We start from the raw sequence: 21,108 nt of genomic DNA on the forward strand, positions 1-21,108 counted from the left end.
AATGAATTTCTGTTGTTATTGTCCACCCAGTTTGTGGTAGTTTATTTACAGCAGTGCTAGGAAACAAATACGAATGACCTGGTCATGTGACCTTGATTCGGTCAATCTAGAACTCTCGTCCTAGACTCCGAATCCAAAGCAAAATGTTCAGAGGCCAATGCACTGTTATGGTATAAGCTGCAATTAGCCTATAGCAATGGTGGCAGTGGCCTGGCCAAATGACTACAGCTACAGAGGGGTCTTGTCCCTCTTAGACTGTCTTGGCCCATTTCCCAGTCTGGGTTCTCTTGAGTCTGTGCAGTTCCCAGAGTATTCCAGAAAGTTTCTTCCCTGCCTAAGATATCCAGAATTAATTGCTATTGCTTACAATTTTCAAAATTTTGATTAAGTTTTCAAAAACATAAGTAGTTGTTGTTGTTCAATCCATTCAGGGAAATATGAATTTCAAAAAGCATCATTAATATTCCAGAAAGGGAACCTGGCAGCCAACAGTATACGGTGGCTAAAATCTAATTTAATTACTCACCTGTGGTCACAGGAATTAGTTTCTACATAGGGCAAGATTTGCGGGGCTCAAGCTTGCTCCCACCAGAGAATAATAAGAAGAGCCTGGGAAAGTAAGGAGGTGGTGAGGCATCTGCATAACTCAAGAAAGAAAACTCCCATCACTTAATTCCTAGTTCAAGTCACAAGCTTGATTCTCTTCCCTTGATTCAGCTTCTGTGAAGCTGCACAGGGCCAGGGAAGCTGAAAAATGAAATCCTGGATAGAACCAATGGTCTGGCAAATTACTTGAACTTGCAGTCTTGCCAGGTATTTCATGTTAAATTCAGGGCATTGTCCAGGAGAGAAAATGGGACCCTGAGAACAGCAATGAGAATAGATGGATGCATGCCCCCCATGCCTGATAAGGGGACAATCCTTATATCCTGAAAGGCCCCACAATTCCCTCCACCCCAGAGGGAGTTTCCTATAAGAGGGACACATTTGGCCCATTCCCCATCACTGCCTTCCCTCCAGCTCTCATTGTCCCCAAATCTGTAACTAGTCACTTTCCTGCATGTTCCAGAGAGATAATTATAAAGTCAAACCCATAGGACTTAACACAACAGAAAAATTACAGATGTTGAGTGAATAAATGCCCCCAAATAACCAGAAGCATCTATTTAAAGGCCCTCTAAACTGCAGGAGGCACCTATGGAGCTTCCTGTGTGGTCCTCTGCAATCCCTTGCCACTTGGCTTAAAGATGAAGGCAAATAGCTCCCTCTCCTCTTCCAAGAAGCCACATGTGTGTTGGCAAGGGAAGAAGCAAGCACAGCATGTCAAAATTCTCCCTAAAAGCATCCGCTCCTCAGCATCCAACTCCTTCAAAGTAGGGCTTATCCCAAGAGCCACAAAGGAAATGGTGCTACAACATGGGAGGCATTGTGCTAAGTGACATTAGCCAGTCACAGAAGGACAACTACTGTATGACCTCACTCATACGAGGTTCCCCAAACAAATTCACAGAGACCGAAAGTAGAATAGCGGTTGCCAGGTGGAAAAGTGCTGGAAATGAACGGAGGTGGCGTTGCAGTGATGTGAATATACTTAATGCCACTGAACCGTGCATTGAGAAATGGTGAAAATGATAAATTTTGTTATGTATATTTTATCACAATAAAACAAATTGCAACCGTTTCTTGTACAAGTCCTACTTATACAGTCTGGCAACTGGCTTCAGGACATGGGAGTAACTGTCACTAACGTATTTGGGACTGTGCCTATTATCAAGTAATTGTCTCTGGACTCTCCCTTCAACACACTGCTTTGTGTATTAAGGGTGGGGATTCTACAAACAACATTTTTTCTTTGCCAGGTGGCTCTGCCAGAGGGGATGCCACAGGGAGCCCTGAGGGTACAAGAGGGAGAAGGGACCAGCTCCTGCCAGTGTTGCCCAGCAACAGTCCTTCCCTGGCGGCAGTGTTTGTTTCTAGTTACAGTCTTTAGCTTCCAGGCTTTTCCACTCTCCCAGACAGCCCTTTGCACCCTGAGAGACACCACACCAACCAAGACCTTTTTAAGGCACCTGCTCTGAGTTCTCCAAGTATTAGCACCAGCTGGCCAAGAACCCCTTCTCACAGGGCTGGGTCCCAACTCCACAGAACCCCTTTCAGTTCCTAAGTTTGGATCTCCATCAGTTCTCAAGACAAGCCCTGGTTCTTCTCTGTGTTCCTCCCAAACATAGTGAGAGCTGCTTCCTGCAGTCACTCTTTCTTCCTCCCTTATTTATTCTTTCTTTGCATTTCTAGTCCTCTAATATTGGTTTAACCAAATCCTTGTATTAAATTCTTTCTGCTAACATAACTAGTGGGGTTTGTTTTCCTGACCAGACCTGACTAACACTACTGTGCAAAATACAAAAACAAGAAGAGTTCCACTTCATCATCCTACAACAGTTATTTATCGTCAGTCCTTTCCAACTAGTTTGTAAACACCATGATATTATACCCACAAGGGTATTTTATTGGTTCACTAAAATATACACACAGCACTCTGAACACAACCTGGCCTGCAGCAGGTAACCAATAATATTCATCAGATGAGTGAAGAGGAAATATTTAATTTTGACATATATAGACACACAAAATTTGGTTATAGAAATATGCTTATAACATATAAGTGTTATAACCACATGTAAATATATCCATGGGAGGATAAGTAGCTGAACTCTGCAAAACTTTTTCAGAAATATTTTAGCAATACCTATTTTCTAGTTTTGATCCCCATTTTCTTGCTTACTAATTTTTGTCAGTGCAAGTTTCTCCATATTCTTCTTGTGCATTAGGACGTTATCCATGAGATGCTCATTCAGTCAATAAAACACTTTTTAATCTCAACTGTCTACTGGATGTTATTCTAGATGCTTTAATGATAAGACCATTTAAAATTCAGCTAATATATAATTTGGAAACTGAAGCACCCATATGTTTAAACCACATAAAACTTCAAAAGTGGTACTCACAGCATTTGGGGATGATGAAAAAAATACTATGCTAGAAGAACACCTAGGTTGTCCAAGCCCAAGCCTGTCATTCTTGGCAGTATGATATTGGGCAAGTCATTGAACTTCTCTAGGTATCTTTTACCTCCTCTTAGAAATAAAGAAGTTCAGATAATTTCTCAAGTGTCCTTCCATTTTTTAGACTCCTGATTCTTCACACAGAAATGTTCTCTAAATTTCTGTGAGTACAAAAGAATTTACAAACACTGGTAGCCAACATTCAGACTCAAATCTTTTCTCATCAGTCTCCACACTCATTATTCCCAGGATCTGAAAGGCATGAAGTGATTGACAATAAAGAGGCAGTCTAAGAAAAATCTGTGGTGTCAATTTCTATTTCCACTTCAAAATGAAATTATAATTTTCTGTTGTAAGAATGTTATCTAGATATTTGTAAGACTCTGACCAGTGGAAGAGTATTAATACTGACAGCTGCGTTAATCATCAAATGCACTCGAATAGATTGCAAAGTTCAAAAAAGACAAGATCGGGGCAGCCAGCTCATCTCCTTCACTGACACATATATTGGTCAGACAGCCCAGAAGGCAGCTGCCCAAGATCTGAACAGAATACACACTTACCCAAGGGGAACCCTGAACTGAAGGTCAGGCCATGAACATGAACTGAAATCATGGCATAGTTGAATGTAACCGCCATATATGTTCTCTCCTTACTGTCAGGTTATGATGGAGAATACATTCCAATGTAAATGTTGGCTGAAGGATGAGATCACTGATAGAGAGCTTCCCTAGCTTGTGTGAGGTCAATACCCAGCACCACTAAACAAACAAACACACACACAAACAAATAAATAATTATTGGCCAAATACTCCTTTAGAAATGTGACAACAGAGGGAAAACAGGGTTCACCTGAAATATGAACCCCAGAAACAAAAGTTCAAGGAGAATGAAGAACACATCAAACCATTTAATAACAGATGTCTACAGAAATTAGCAAAGGAAATTTTTTTCATAAAATTTTATTCATAGAAGTATGGTTTGCACATGCCTAGAAGAAAATCAAGTAGTATTGGAGTTATCACCAAGAAAGACCTAAAGAAAAGGAATACTTGGTATCAATGAGGGAGTCTACACCTAGAACAATTTATTTAAATGTGTGTAGGGGCTGGGGGTATAGTTCAGTGGTACAGAGTTTACTTAGTATGCAAGAGGTGCTGGGTTTCATCCCCAGCATGGCAAAACAAACAAACAAGTAAATAAATTTAAATATGTAAATATGTGTGGTTACTTACCAAACAACACAAAAACACTGGATGGTGGACTTACAAGCTTATGTGAACACAAAAATAGGTAGCACTGTCCCAGAGCCCAGGAATAAAAACTGGGTGTGTGGTCAAGAAAGGGGGAACTTCTGGTTTTATATAGTCAGCCTCTGGTATCTGCAGATTTAACCAACCTCAGATAAAAGATTTTCGAAAAAAAAAAAAAAAAAAAAAAAAAAGGATCCTTACTGAACATGTATAGATTTTTTTTTTCTTGTCATTAGTCCCTAAGCAATCCATTATAAGAACTATCCACATAGTATCTACCTTGTATGAGGAGGTATGAGTAATCTAAAGATGATTTAAAGTATCTGGGAGGGGGTACCAGGTTATACAAATACTATGGCATTTTCTATAAGGGACTAGTGCCTCTGCAGATTTGGGTCATCTTTGGGATCCTGGAACTAATCCCTCTGGTATGTGGAGTGAGGTCTGTATGGAAGCAGAAGCTTACTTAGGAGAATTCTGAAGTACAATATTGCAGATCTGGCCAGTGTGGTTAATGACAGCATGGCTGCATATCATCCCTTCTAGTGATTAACTGGAAGATACGTACTGGGAGAGGGGGAGGTACACACCTGGAGTCCTCTGTCAGCAACCAGAGTGCAGCCTTTAGGGCAGCCTTGTGATGGCTCAGGCCATCATCCTTCCTGTCCTCACCATCCTGAGGACTGGATCCTCCCAGACCGGGGAGCTGAACATGGAATTCATGTGGGCGTCAGCTCACACCCGGAAACATCACTGTCTTAAGATTCCTCCTAACCTAAATGCATTTTATAAAAAATTTGGGCCACAGATTAAAAGCAGGAAGAGATTTGGGTAATTCATTTGAAGCCATATAGCTCTTTATGACAAATAAAGCAGAATTGTTCAAGAATCTTTCACTTGATGTTATGGTTTAGATACGAGGTGTCCCCCAAAAGTTCATGTGTGTGACAAGGCAAGAAATTTGGAAGTGAAATGATTGGGTCATGAAAGTCTTAAAGTGCATTAATCCAGCTGAATGGATTAGCTGGGTGGTAATCATAGCCAGGTAGGGTGTTGTTGCTGGAGAAGGTAGGTCGCTGGTGGAGTGTCGTTGGGGTATATATTTGTCTCTGGTGAGCAGAGCTCTCTCCTCTCTGCCTGCTTGTTGCCATGTCCTCACCTGCTTTCCTCCATAGCACCTTTTCTGCCTCACCCTGGGCCCACAGCAATGGAGTTGGCTGTCTAAGAACTGAGACATCTCAAACAATGAACTCCAAATAAACTTTTCCTCCCCTAAAATTGTTCCTATCAGATCTTTCGGTTACAGGAGTGAAAAAGCTAACTAAAACACTGGATAATATTTATTTATGAGAGGCGAATTTTTCATTTACAGCAATTTCATCTAAAGATACAGCCACGGGTTGGGGTTGTAGCTCAGTGGTAGAGTGGTAGGGTTCAATCCACAGCACCACATTAAAGACATAGTCAGCAAGTGTCTAAATGAAAAGAACAAAAACTGGGAAGATGTGGCCACCTCTTTTTGATCTCATCTTCATCCAACAGGCCACATTCCAGGGAAGTCACGTACTTCCTCAGACCTTTACAGTCCCCTGGTATAAATGCCCTTTGTGATTTCAGTAGTGTCTCTTTTAAAACACGCATAGCATATTCTGTTGTCTTTTTTAGCAGCTGTATTGTAAAATTCCCTCAGCCTGTGCAACAACAATGGCAAAATTAAACTTGTAATAATACTTCACAATCCACCTGTTCAAAGTCCCAGTTATCACTCCCATATCAACAATCACCCTATGGTATAAAGTCAACGTTCTGAAAATGTATTAACACTCGTCTGGCATTCTAAGTGGATTAGTGATTTTAATTCTACCAGGAAAGTGACCTACTTAAAAAGGAAAATTGAAAAATCAGGAGGTTTTGTCATATTAAAGAGCCACCTTAATTTGAAAGAACCCATTTAGTTATAGTGCACAGGTGGAGAAAATTTAACAGTCTAAATGGAGAAAGCCTGAGTTGGTCAAAGGCCTAAAAGGAGTAAGTTCACTTTTAACATCAACATTAACATAAGAAATGTCCCTATGGCGGCAAATCACCATCGTCATCCTCATTGCCACTGCTCTGTGGTCTAGTGAGGTTCAGCCTTTGTGTAGAAGTTGTAGGGTGGGGCAGGAGTCAAGAACAGGACTTTTAAGTCCTGGGGGCCCAGGTGCAACCCCAGCTGCACCATGATCTGCTCCCATCACGGGACATAAATTCCTAAAACCTTCGGTGATTCTCAACCTCTGCTTTTGCCCAACATGTTAGTAATGAACTGATCAATGATTTCAGGGTGCTGTGAGTTATTTGGGGTCATCACTTCAGAAAGAAAACACATTCAGAGAGCATTTTACCCAATGTTCTGGAGGGACGTGGTGTTTAAATATGAAACATACAAAATATTTCTGCTTCCCAATCCAGCCTTTCCTCCCCTGACAAAAAAATTGTTCCCTAGAATTTTATTACCTATACCTCCCACACCTCCAAAATATTAACAATTGGTGTAAAGATCATGAACACTACCTGGACCTAAAACGCCTTTGGATTATAATCTCGTGATGCAAAAATGGAAATGTAAACAAGATGATAGAAGTATGCTTGTAAACAAGGTAACAGATACAAGATAACAGTATGCTAACCACCCACCCCCCATCATTTTTTTTGCTTCTCTGGGGAAAGGAAGCCTTTAGACTTCATCCATGCTTGGCCTCTGTGTGCCCAACCCCAGAACAAATCTTTCAAGGGCTAGGCCCCATCTACAACAGGATCAGTTCTCTAAGCCCAAGCATTAGAGGTGAGGTGCTCTGTGTGTCCACAGCATCTTGTTCCTACATTGGATGGTGTGTGTGCCACCTGCTATATTACTCTGGAAATCCAATGCTAAATAAATAGGTACCAATGTCGAAATATAGCTCAATTTAAGTAAATGCTGAGTCACAATATTTAACAATAGATAAAGCTGAGATTGATCCTTTTCAGTATTTTAATCACTTTCATGGAAACCTAACAGATGTTACATACTTTTATTCTAAGTAACCTATAAATAACATATTTTATTTGCAACAATAATAGCAATGTTCTCCCAGGCTTAATAAAGTTGTAGGGGATTTGTTCCAGGAAACTCCACCCCACCCCTTGGATACCAAAATCCGCGGATGCTTAAGTCCCTTATTTAAAATGACATATTTGCATATAAATATATGCACATCCTCCTATGTACTTTAAATTAATTCTGAATTGTTTATAATAGTAAATGCAGTGCAAATATTATGTGAATAGATGTCCCAGTGTATTGTTGAGGGAATAACAACAAGAAAACTTTTGTACATGTTCAGTACAGACACAATTTTTTCCCAAATATTTTCAGTTTCTGAGAAACTGCAGTAACTGAGGGCAAAGTGTACTTTTTAATCCTTCTTCTGCCCTACCTTGCAGGTTGTCACTTCTCATTCTCATTATTCCTGTCTCCAGTTAAGTGTCTCCACTTTCTAATTTGCTGCATTTAGTCTGCTTTGGACTTAGAAGAAATCAGACAACCCTGTTGGAATCCTATCTAAACTATGAAGAAAATGGTTTGCCTTTCCAGCATGTCATATGGTTCAGATCATCAGAGGGGTCAGCTTTGGATAAATGGGCTTGGTGACATCTGTACTGACAGTTCGCAGGCTCTTAGCTCTGGGTGGGAAGCTGGGGAAGGCTTGCTGCATCTGTGACCTCTGCTGCATCCTTGGGTACCAGCCCTCTGATGGCCAGCCTTCTGCATTTTAGTCAAAATCCCTGACACCATTTCAGGACTCTGTGTTCACTTCCGGGCTAGTCCTCTCTTAATATACTGAGCCCCTTAGTAGCTCATAGTTCCCCCCACTATCTGCAGCAACCCACACCTGCTTACTACCTATGAAAACCAATGCAGGGAGTACGATTTGAATGTTTACATCACACCAAGAAGCTTTCAATTCTGAGTAAGTGCTGCAATTATGAAAGCTGCACTGAAATAGGAAATAGACCAGTTGAAAGAACGGTCTCATTTGCAGGCAGCTTGCATTGTATTTTACAAGAATGTATTTGACATTTTAAGCTTTCCCGTGGCAGCAAATTATACTTCTCCTAGCAGCCAGAGTTATTAAGTCTGTGCCCAGAATAAACCAGACTGTTGTGGAAAGTTTAATTTTTTCAGTTTCCATACTCCATTTTATGACCATGTTTGTTTCTTCAGAGATAAGCCTGTGTAAAAGTATACAGTCTATTATTTTCCATTTAAAATCACAAATATTTCTTTAACCCTTAAGGGGTTCCATCATAATTACTTTAAAAATTTAAAAAAGTAAAATAAACAGGAAAGCAAAATTCTGGTCCTAAAATAAAAATTTAAAAATAAAAAAGACAAAACATTCAACCTGAAGTTCCTGAGGCAGGATGGAAATATTTCTTATAAATAGACACACAACATTTCACAGAAGCTAGGGTGCCATCTGTTTTGTCATATGCACAATTATTTTACTTATTGCCAAGAGAGATGAGGATATGCCACCAACTGAAGATGCACACTAATTCCAATGATCTTTAAATATGAAATAATGTTTTTAAAATAAGGAAATACAACCCTTTTGAAATTTAGTTTTAAAATAACAGGACAATAAATGACTTGAGTCTTTTTAAGTTTTCTTAGGAAGACCAACATTCTATTTTGGTCAATAAATCTTTATTTTACGGTGTCCCAAGTTCTTGGAAAATGAGAAGTTCCAGAGTTCATGCATGAGAAAACCAGATTCAAAATTTGGCAAATAGATGTAAAACCGAAGCTTTCACTGGTGCCATTTATAAATACTTGGGAATTAACCGGTACAGTACAAAAACTATATAATTAGTTTCTTAAGGACCAGGGACTGGAATCCATGTACACTGATTCTACAAGCCCATATCTACCATGTCATCCTGTAGTCTAGTTCAAATAAACAAAATTGATGTTACTCATGCACAGCCTTAACTAAAGTATATGTTACACAAAATAGTCAATAACCTAGGTAAATGTTTCAGTGATTATTATTTACTTGCAATAAAATTTTCCATGCCCAGATACAACATAGTTTTTCCTCCATTTTTAAATTGTTCAGTTAGTCTTTGATTTCTCACTTTAATGAATCAGTCATAATACACAGAGCAGTGGGAATAATTTAAAATTCAAAATAATATGGTTAAAAGTTGGTAACTTGACAAGTGAGTTGGCAAGGTAAACATGGCCAGTAACAAAACACTGAGACTCAGTGTGAAGCTGGTCAGCTTTTAGTTGCAGCCAGAGTAGGATTTCTAGGACCTTCTGCATTTCAAAGATTCACTCTCATTCTAACGAGGTATGCCACACATAAAGCCATTCATTTTATGTCCAAATACATCATCTTAATGAGACTAAAACTTTTTGTGTGCACATACTGCCACTACATTTCAAAAAGCCCACATTTTAACAAGTAAAATAGTCAAACTATCAAACAGGGTATCATAAGTTACTTTGGCTGAAAAAGATTCTTTAAAAATATCTAGCTCAACATTCTGCTCACTGGTTTCTCTATATACTGTATATACTCTATATACAGGAATGGCTTTCTAGCCTTTTTAAGGAAATGGTATATGATCTCTTCCCATTCCTACAATTATGTAGCAACAATATTCCTTCCTTGCAAAACAAGAGAAGTTAGGTCTGCTTTTCTGCCAACTTGCTGTAAAGCCTCAAGAGCTTCCTGCAGAGGAAAGCTGGATGGAGAACCAGTCCAGGTCTGCAGTAGGAAAACTTGGCAGTTGAAGGTTGGAGGGCTATGAAGATGGATGGCCTTGCCACTTTTGGACTGGAAATTTCTCTGGTTTCGGGGCCTATCTGTCAATGGATTCTCTGGGCTCTAAACCAAACCTTTAACCAATATGAAACTGGATGGCAACTCTGCTCAGAAATCTGAGTGCACCCTCCTCTCCTGCTAAATTCCTGCACTTGTGGTACACTGAAGCTGATGAGATGTTACTGATGGGAAGGGAGCAACAGAAATATTAATGCCCTTGGCCTGGAGCTCTGTTCCTTACTACTTGACCTGCTGTCACTCAGACCCCTGGAGTTAATACTCTCTATATCTTCTACTCTAGCACAGTAGAATTTGTATTTTAAAAAAAAATATTTCATGAAATGTTTAAATTAAAACACTTGCATCAGTGTGGTACTTTAGTTACCACCGATGAACCAAAATTGATGTATGAGTATTAATAAACACCCATAACTTACACTAGGGTCTACTCACTGCATTGCACAGTTCTGAATTGTGCAAAATGCATAATGTCGTGGATCCACCATTACACATCACACAGAATAATTTTACAGTCCTAAAACTTCCCTGTGTACCACTCATTCATCTCTCCCCCTGAATTTAACCCTCTGGCAACCAATGATCTTTTTAATATCTCTATAATTTTGCCTTTCCAGCATGTCATATGGTTAGAATCATACAGTATGTATCCTTTTCAGACCCATTTCTTTCACCGAGCAATATGCATTTAAGGTTCCTCCCTGTCTTTTTGTAGCTTGATCGTCTTTTTATCACTGAATGATATTCTATTGTATGGATATACTACAATTTGTTTATTCATCCATCTATTGAAGGACACCTTGATTGCATCTAGTTGTTATGAATAAAGCTGCTACAAACATTCTAGGACCTTCTGCATTTCAAAGATGCAAGTTTTTGTGTGGACTTATCTATTAATTTTCCAGTCTTCATTGATAAAGGAACAGTGCATTGAGAGTAGACCTGAGGATACTGTTCATTCCAGGCAAAGCTCCTTAATAACTCTTTGGTTTTTGGTTACTATTTCTGATCATCAGATAACTTATGAGAATGTGTTTTCTGAAGTTCAGTCATTACCTATGTCCAAAAGTTTATCAATTTTTTCCAAGGATCTTGTTATTGATGAACAGGTGTCCTCTATTGACTACACAGAGTACTGAGATTTAAAGAGAAGGGGAAAAATTACATCCAGTGAATTAAGTAATTCCACATGTCAACATTATCCTTCAGGACTATACCTACCCAGTGGAAATAGAGCTACTTAAAATTTCAAAGAGTCACATTTTGATGCCTCTGTTTCTATAAGGGGATTAGTTAAATGTAGAACATATGCACCAATAATCTTTTTTTTTTTTTAACCTTTATTTTATTTATTTTTATGTGGTGCTGAGGATCGAACCCAGGGCCTGACACATGCTAGGTGAGTGCTCTACCACTGAGCCACAACCCCAGCCCCTGCACTAATAATCTTGACTTTGGCATTCTGATATCAACATCCACAGTCAAAGGTAGATTTTTTTTTTTTTTTTTCTGTAACTGGAAGGTCCATATTTAAATAGAGCCTGTCTCAGTTCCCAAACTCAACAGTAGTTGGTTCCATTCCTTTTCCCCAGATTCTCTGTTTCAGAGATGTTCTTGGATACATGGAATATTCTGTGATTCCACCTCATGCTATTCTACTTTCTGGTGTTGTTGAAGGCCACTCACCTGACAGAATCAGATATTTAAGATGCCTGTCCTTTCCCCTAGCCACATCTGTGGTCTGCATATGATTGGTAGTTGTGACAGAAAAAAACAGCTTCCTTTCTGTGTTAGGATGAAATTTGAGACCTGGGATGCTTTTCTCAGCAGGAAGTTTCTTGAGATTATCTGCAACATCTGCTTCTGCTGTTTCTGATGAATTCCACAAAGGCTGAGCTGAACTCCAATCTGAATCAATACTATGTTGGAGAAACATGATCAGAAAGATCCTCTAGAGGAAAAGAATGTTTTTTCTCCATTTTGAACTACTTCATTTAAAATCAATATTGTGAGACTATACCAAAAAGAACTAAAAGTAGTAACTGGAAAAGATATTTGTATAAGTTCATGGATTTCCAAGTTCATGGAAGCATTATGCACAGTGTCCAACTACAGATGAATGGGTAAACAAAATATGGTCTGTACATATTATAGAATATTATTCAACCTTAAAAAGGAATGGAATTCTGATACATGCTATAACACAGATGAATCTTGAGGACATTATGCCAAGTGAAATGTGCCAGTCACAACACGACCAATACTGATTCCACTTATGTAAGATTCTTAGAATAGTCAGACTCACACAGGCAGAAGGTAGAAATGGTGGTTGCTAGGCACCTAGGGGAGGGGAGGGGGAGTTATTGTTTAGTGGGTCTGGAATTCATCTTTGAGAAGATGAAAAAGTTCCAGAGATGGATGGTGCTCATGGCTATACAATGGGAATGTTCATGCTGTTGAACTGTACTTTAAAAGTGGTTAAAATAATATATTCTAGGTTATGGATATTTTACCACAATTTTTTAAAAAGTGAATGTTGAAATTAATGCAGTCTTGTTATACAACTAGCACCTTAATCTTGGGTGACCATAAGTCCTGGTCACTCAAAGTTTGTTCAGTAGTCTTCATTTACGCTTCTTTTCCCTAGGCAAATATTAGTACTGTCTTCTTTACTCTTAGAGTGTCCTGGTTTAGACAACAAGTTGGTCACCATAGACATGGTCACCTTAGATCTCTTTCATAACTGCATAAATCATTTCAATGCCAGCTATGTTTACAAAGGTCTCATTCTGACTATCTCTGCATTTCCTTGAATTACTCTACATATCTGATGTCCAGTGAAAAGTTAGAGTCTGATAATTTTTTAAGGATTTATGATTACTTTCTGAGCATTGTTTAGAGTACCAAAAGCAGTCCTCTTGTCTTATAAACACATTACTTCTTTAAATACTAAAGCCTTTTGATTTTTCAATAAGCACACCTATTTCAAATTCTGTGGGTTGAAGAAACAGATTAAAAAACAGACTGCTATTACCTTTTGTCTCTCAGCTACCTTTTTATTGTTGGTAAAAACAATATTCTTTGAAGTCAGAACTATGTTTGTTTGAAATAATTCCATTTTATACCTCACCATGAAAGAATATGCCACTTTTTCTTTGAGGAAGCCACTATTCTTCATACTTATTATAAGACAGTCCTGTTATCACAACCCTTTATTGTCATCTACCCCATAGACCGTCAGCCTCTCAAGGATTGAGTCACGTACGTACAACAGCAATCACCATTTGTGGTGCTGAGGACTGAACCCAGGGCCCTGTGCATGCAAGGCAAGCACTCTACTAACTGCACAGTATCCCTAGCCCCAAAACAGGTTCTTAATATCCACTTCTTGAATTGCCAAGTAAACAAATCATTCAGTGATGTTCAAATATTAATCTTGCTTGATTCCCCTCAAAATTTGCTTTAAAAAACATGGGAAAACCCAAGCTTGTTCCCTCTATCTAGCTCCCCCATCAATTAGGTTCATCGATGATCTAATCAAAGATATATCAGATTTATATGTTCTATTTTATAGGTTACTTAGCAAATTAAAAGGTAATTTTGATTCTCCATCCATAGAAGGAGTTTTGCACTAGACTCCATCTTCAACCGAGCTTCATACAGCTGGAGAAAAGAAGAATTTCTCATCCTTATAACCCCGAGGAAGGGACATCCAGGGTCTTGCCTCTAATGTTTGTACCAATTTGAATCAAAGAGAAAAACTGCTGGAAGGAAGAGAAGCTGGACCTGGGAGTATTTCTGTTACGGTAACAGAAAGATGAATACTCCTACTCTCCTTTATTTGATCAAATAACATTTGATTCAGTTCCTCCATGAGACTACACTATAAGAGATTTAGGGACAACAGCTTAGTGGGGGCCTGGGATGGAAGACTTGAAGCTGCATTTATAGAGTAAGAGCACTGTTTTATCTTCAAGTGTTAATTTGGGGTGGCTCGGAGTTGAGCCAAAATTATCACCACTGGATGCCAAAATACAAGTCATATTATAGTATGATTTACTCCCAGCAACATTTCTAATTCTACACTTAAATGCTTTCATCACCTAACAGAGAAGTTATCTGAACAATCTTACCTTCTGAGACCTAAAAATCAATTTTTAAAAAATGCATGCAAACAGTGAACAAATCCACTAAGCTAGTCCATTTGCTTAAGCTACCCTTCTCTCCTTTTCTAATTCTAAGCACTGGAGGCAAATTCAAGATGATTTTATTCAATAATCAAGACTATTCTTAGATATACTAATGTAATTTCTGAATGCAAATAAACTGAGAATTTATTACCTAGTAATAGGAGAGATATTATTGGTTTGTAAAAAAAGGAAATTGGACAGGTGTCAGGGTATAAAATAAGTGATGGGAGTAAATTCAAGCATACTCTTATTTTAATCCATAATAAACAGATCATGTCTATCTTTGCAATCCTTAAAAAGAACACTATGAAAGTTACAGAGAAAAGAAAGATTCAACAAAAACACAAGTACACAGATAACACCTTTAATGAATAAACCAGCCAATTAGGCACTATTATTTCTAATAGTACTATATTCTTTCTTTGCATTACGGTACATGAAATGGGTAGGCTATCTGGAGCTTGGGTGGGGAGAACCATTTAAAAAATAATTTTTCAAATATTTTACTTTGATTACTAATCCAAACCAAAGGAATATTTTTACTTAGACCTACAGAGGCAGGTGTTTAGTAATTTTTTGTTTATTTACTTAATGCTTATTCTAGCAATTGCAACTTATCCATCCGATTGAAAGAGTAACTGGTTAGTAACTAGGTTAGTTTTGATTTTTATAACACATGATCCAAAATCAATCGCAACCTGCTTCAAATTAAGTACTTTAAATCTCTTATAAACTGTATTTTAGATGTGTTGGATATGATGGCTTGTCACTTAACATTTGTTCCTATCTCCTTCAACTGTACCTTATTTCACAACTGTGGCAAGAGGCCTAAAAACTACAGTTCCCAGAGTCCCTTGCAGCTAGGATTCTGGGCACAAATTGGTTCTGCCAATAAGATGAACTGGAGGAGAAGGGAAGTAGAGGGTTTCTAAGAATGATGTTTGCAAGCTGGTTTTTGTTGTTGGTAGTAATGCTCAGTCACTAGCTTCCCGGGATGGAGAGGCACTTTGCAGCAGTTCCTCTGATCAATGGAACACAGGCAAAGAGTGTGTTCTTGATGTCAGCAGCTCCAGTGGTGGCTCCCATTCCCAGCCTGTGGCAGTGAGGGGAGCAAACCTGGGTCAGTTCAGGTGAGCTGCCTGGGAATCACCTCATGAAGCTTAGCCAAGATCCTATCCTTTCCTTTAAGTAGCAACCTTCCTTTCCACCTCATGAGCAACTAATTCCCTTATCAAACCCCTTTCTGTTTATAGTAGCTAGGATTTTCCCCCTTATCTGCAACCCAACTGATAGAGAAAGCGAAGGCAGAGATGAGAGCATTCTGTACACCAAGATGGCAGGGAATGCCGTGGGCGAACCCTGAAGAGGAAAGTTTGTACCCATCTGGCAAACACAGTTACACACTGCAAAACCAGCCATGGCTACCCAAATTAAGGCTGACCGCATTTTAGGGCCTGGGGTGAGGAAAAAAAAAAAAAAAAACAAATTTATAAAGGCTGGGAAATAACTATGGAGAACACTGGAGAGAGAAGGGGAGAGAGAAGGAGAAAAGGACAAACAGAATAACATCATACACTTGGGGAAGAGGACTGTACACCAAGTCCTTCAAGTGACCTTGAGAAAGCAATTGAAGTGTGAGGCTGCTTCCTGCCATTGCTCTGCAGTGAGTGTATCATAGCCTCACAGAGCTGGGCTTAGGAGTTCTCAGACAGACTTAGGGGACCTTTCCATGTGAGAAATACAAAGCAATGGGTCCCTGCAGCTCTTCTGTAGGCATGGATTAAAACTGGAGGGGGTGTATGTGCAATATTATGATAGCTAGAAGTATCCATAACATGTGTTTTAAACAGAAATCTGTTCAATTTTAAAAAAGAAATGAATCCAAATTTTTTAAAATTCAGACAATACAAAGAACTGATAAATTAATTATGGTAAACACTGATTTTGTTTCTGATCACTTAAAAAAAGATTACAAATATTTTAATAATTCAACAGAGTAGTCTGAAAAACTCTGAGGTAATATGTTTCACAAATAAGAGTTCTACTGAAACTATAGCCTTAATAAGAGAACAAAATGTATCTTACAGCTTTGACTTACTGTTTCAGCCTCATGTATACCGCCTTACCCCCTTCTTCAAAGGTACCAATCCTCTTCCTTGTTCTCCCTGAAACACACACACACACACACACACACACACACACACACACACACTCACACACACACACACACTCACACACACTCACACTCAGGATCCCCGCAAGCGCTGTTCACTCTGCATTAATTCTTCCTTCATATCACTTTCTTACGTAAGCATTCCTCACCTCCTACCCCACAGGTCTAATTTCCTATTTCTGCCTTCATGTATTTCTGGTTGCTATATTGAAATCGCACAGACTAGATAATTCATAAAGAACTGAAACTTATTTATCTCAAGGTTTTAGAGGCTGGACAATCCAAGAATATTGCTTTGGCATCTGCTCAGCATCTGGTGAGGGACACCTTGCTGGTGGGGAAACTACAGAGTCCCAAGGAGGCATCACATGATAAGACAGCAAGCTTGATGACTTGGGTCTTTTTCCTAATAAGCCACTTATACTATCATGAGGACCCCAGCCTTATGGCCTATTACTTTGACCTCCAAAAGTCCCTCTTCCAAATATCATTAACATACAACTCTAGGGATTAAGTTTCAACAGGAGTTTTGGAGGGACAAATATCTAGACTACATACTGCCCTTTACATTTTTCCTGAACAATACTTAATACAGATTTACAGGTTGACCTCTTACCAGCAGACATGCATTCTCCAAGGTAAAGGGTCAAGTCTGGTGGTTTTTTTTTTTTTTTTTTTTTTCTTAAAAAGCTGAATAAACAGTATTATTAATTCCTTTCCATAGTCTATATACTAGACTCTATTTCTAAATTCTAAAGGATGTAAATTTTGGAAAAACCAAAAATTATCATCCTGTTATCAAGACTATTGTTCTAAAGGCATTAACAGAAACTAGTTAAGCAAATGCATAAAATTTATTTTACAAGTTCAAGTGGAAAGCTCCTCCCTCCCCTATTATGTATTTCATTATTATCTCCAAAAATAACTGCAAGTGACCTCTTTAACCTTGCAAGTCAAAGGTCTGCCTAGGGTGGAAGAGAGGCAAGGGTGACCTCAAGCTCCCAAAGGACACTGACTCTGTCAGTGGGGAAATGACCCACTGACTCGAATATTCAATTCTAGAGTCAATTATGCAGCAACCCCTCTGCAGCCCCTAGGAGATGATAATAAGTCAACACTCTACTTCTTATTATAACCACTCTGCATGACTGTTGACAATGTGCCAAAGGTATACTCAGCATTTCACTCATTACTCAATCTGCTCCTCACAACCACCTTAGAAGGATCATTATGCCCATTTCACAGATGAGGAAATGGTGCTAAGCTGAATTTCACTCCAGGCAATCTAGTTCAATCTTAAAACGCCTCCCTGGAGTGGTTGGAAGGGTCTCTGCATGAGATGTAAGTACCCAAAATGAATGACATTAACTCCTCTTTGAACAGCTCTTAGCTAGGGCTTTTATCTTCTCTTATGTCATCAAGAGAAGAGAATCACAAAAGCTAATGGATATTCAACTGACCATGTAGGATCACTATTCTTCCAGTCTTCCTAGGGACCAAACTATGCCAGAATCCAACTCAATATTTAGTTCCTTCAGTTTGTCCGTTACATAATTCTTCAGTTATCTTAATACTTCCATGCCACTCGTCAGAACACTTCCTAATTTGTCTTAGACTAAAAACATAAAATTGCACAGACAAGGGCTGACAGCCTAATTTCAACATTCATTATACCATGGGCTAACTGCAATGAGAGCGTTCACTCAATTCCTTCCTAAAAATATAAGCTGAACATCCACATGCAGTAAATACAAGAATTTCATTGCATTTTTCTCTCAAAATTTAGATTCTGAGGTGTCTTCTTCAAAGCAATGATAAAGCCTTCACCATAATGTGTCTCAATTTTGGAACCTACTTCTCTAGACTTTTAAGAGAAATGTGTTGAAGTACTCATATACCCATCTCTCAGAAATACTATATGATGTCTGACTAACACTTTTCCTACACAGTCCTTTAAATCGTAAGTAAGATTTGGCTTTAGAAAATACAGATAAACAGTGATTTAAGATGTTCTGGAACTTCCTCCTGCCACCCTGCCCTTCCATTTTAGGGCAGAATTAGTTAACTATGTAGAGTAAGCATTTTCAATGTCACCGTCTCTCTGGTAAGTAAAATTTTATTAAACCTTCAAACTACCTTGATGCTTTAGCTATATTAAGATATATGCCCCAAAAAAGGGGAACAAATTATTTCCAAAGGACATCATTACAGTAATTGAATCTTTCTAGAAATAGGATTTCTTTTGAATTAGGAAAAGAGTCTATAAGAGTTCCCCTTTCAAATCTAACCAAGCGCACTAATAAAGCAGCAGTTCTCTGGAGCAGTTTCCTTAGTGACTTTCCAACTTGCCAAGGTCTCCTTTAAATAAGTTACATGCAATCAATGGCATCAGACAGACACTAGCATCCTTCTCCAGTGATCCTCTCTTCTGAGCATCTCTAAGGCACCACTCACCATATTAGAGTTGTTTACACTGCATTTTCAGCCAGGCATCAACGACAGAAAAGCCTACAGTCTCCCCTGTAAACTTCTAAACAAATTAACCATTCATTAGCCAGGAAGCCAAAGGATTTGACTTGCTAATTAGTCACATGAATAATAATATTTCCCCTGCTGAAACAAACACCAGTCCTTACCTGTAATATCGCAATAACCTTAACCACAAAACTATATAGATTCCTTCTAGCTTTTCCCCACGCGATATTTCCTATGTACATTTAAACTCATGCAAACCCACTTAACTTTGCCGGTGTATCTTTGCATCCTTCTCCTCTTTTTACATAAAGTATGGTTTGCTTATATCATTTATTAAAATGAACCCAAGAAATATGGAGAAAGAGAGAGAGAGAGAGAGAGAGAGAGAGAGAGAGAGAGAGAGAGAGAGAGAGAGAGAGAGAGAGAGAGAGGTAATATTATATAAATCCTACCATCCTATTTTGGCATTCCTTTCTAAAAACCGTATTTTCATTGTCAGATTTGAAAACTTTCTGGCTTCGAGTTATCTTAGTTCTCCGCCTCCTGCTAGTTAAAAATCAATTCCCAAGTGACAGCTTCTGAAGGGAAAGATACACGTGCACGCCACTAAAATACAAATTCATTTTCTCCTCTAAGCCACTAACCGCGTCCCCTTCAGCTCTGAGCTCTGATTTATCGGCTCTACCATCTGAAGCACATCCCGCAATCCCTTACCGCACGGCAGGCTCGCCTGTTTTGATCGTGCCAAGTTTGCCCGGTAAACAGGTCACCCATAGTGAATGGAAGGGCCGAGGAAGAGCAGGAACTCACCCAGGCGGTCAGACCCCGGGTGTACGAGGCGACCTGTCGCGCCCTCTCCTCCCAGAGGGCACGGAGTCCGCAGAACTAGGGCAGAAAAGAGGCTTCTCGCCGCCCCCTCCGCAGACCGTTGGCACTGCCCGGGTCGCCGGCGCTTTCTGCAGGGTATCTCGGCGGGAAGATCCACGGGGCCAAATAGTTACAATGCTCTCCAGGGAGCTGGAGAGGAAAAGCTCTTTTGCAACCAAGTCGGGGCGGTCCTAGGTCTAACTTCCACCCCTTGACCTATTTTGGAGCGTGAGAATGAAAGGAAGGGGGTGGGGGGACCCGAGGACGCGAGAGCGCGCGGGGAGCTGGTGCGCGCGGGGCTGTGGGGAGCGCGCGCGCGCGCCCGGACTCGTGTGGGGCTTTGGCTGAGAAGTTGGAGCCCTGGAGGCCTCCCGCTCCGAGGCTCGCTGACCGACTCCTTCCGCCGCAGCCGGAGTCCCGCCCTAGCCAGACCCTTCCCCGCGCGGGAACGAGCTTCCGGAGCTCGGGGGCTTTGGGGCAGTCCTGGAAACAGTAGCTGGACGATCGCCCGCGGCCCTGGGAGCGCGGGCTCCGGCTCCAGTCACCATCCCGCCTCCCAGACCCGCTCTCACCTCTCAGGAGGCGGCGCTCGGGCTCCGGCTGTCCGGGAACTCAGGCCCGCGGCGTCTCCGGGTCCGGAGGACGAGCAGACTCAGTGGGGCGGCGGGCGCCTAGCGAGCCAGGGAAGTGTCTCCTCCCCGCCCCGTCCTCTCCGAACATGCCAGGGAAGTGAGGCTCGATCGCTCCCTCCCTGCCTGAGGCCGGGGGTGACCTTCCTGCCTCCTCCCCCTCGGTCGTCTCTGGCGTGGCCTGTCCCCCGTGGGCGAGGACACCAAGGCGGGTACACCTGGTCGGCCCAAAGCGCTGCAACGCAGTACCTGGGGTGACAACACCGTGACGCTTTAGCACGTCTTTTCTCATTTGGTCCTGGCAACCACCTACTTCAACGAAAATGTCCCCCATTGGGTACATGTATACATGGGTTAACAAGATCAGAGGGTTTTGCATAGTCCAGAGTGCCCCTGCGTAGACGCTCTGAATCTTTACTGAAACAGCATGCTCAATCTGTTAAGTTTTTGCCAAAGGAGCTCCATCAAAGTACCATCTCTCAGGACAGGATGGAACCTAGCAGCTTTTGCCGAAAATGGGACACACACACCCCGCCCCCATAACTCCTGTAATGATATTTCTGCTAGGTCCTTAGTGTAAAAA

The 21,108-nt window shown here is 40.3% G+C and overlaps 1 protein-coding gene across 11 annotated transcripts in view; it reads right to left on the bottom strand.

Moving 5' to 3' along the window:
* TRMT9B (tRNA methyltransferase 9B (putative)) overlaps window positions 1-20,771 on the bottom strand; it is a 55,369-nt gene extending 34,598 nt beyond the window's left edge. For 3 of the 11 annotated variants that reach the window (XM_079142759.1, XM_079142750.1, XM_079142754.1), the window contains exons 1-2: window positions 20,469-20,767; window positions 19,840-20,046 (exon numbers count right to left, since the gene is read on the bottom strand). The gene's annotated coding sequence lies outside the window, so the exon portion shown is untranslated. The other 8 variants (XM_079142752.1, XM_079142751.1, XM_079142756.1 and 5 more) reach the window with 6 other exon arrangements.
* Window positions 20,772-21,108: the final 337 nt, after the last annotated feature.

Source organism: Sciurus vulgaris, assembly GCF_902686455.1.
Source record: "Sciurus vulgaris genome assembly, chromosome: 5".
In the NCBI taxonomy this organism is placed as follows: Eukaryota; Metazoa; Chordata; class Mammalia; order Rodentia; family Sciuridae; genus Sciurus; species Sciurus vulgaris.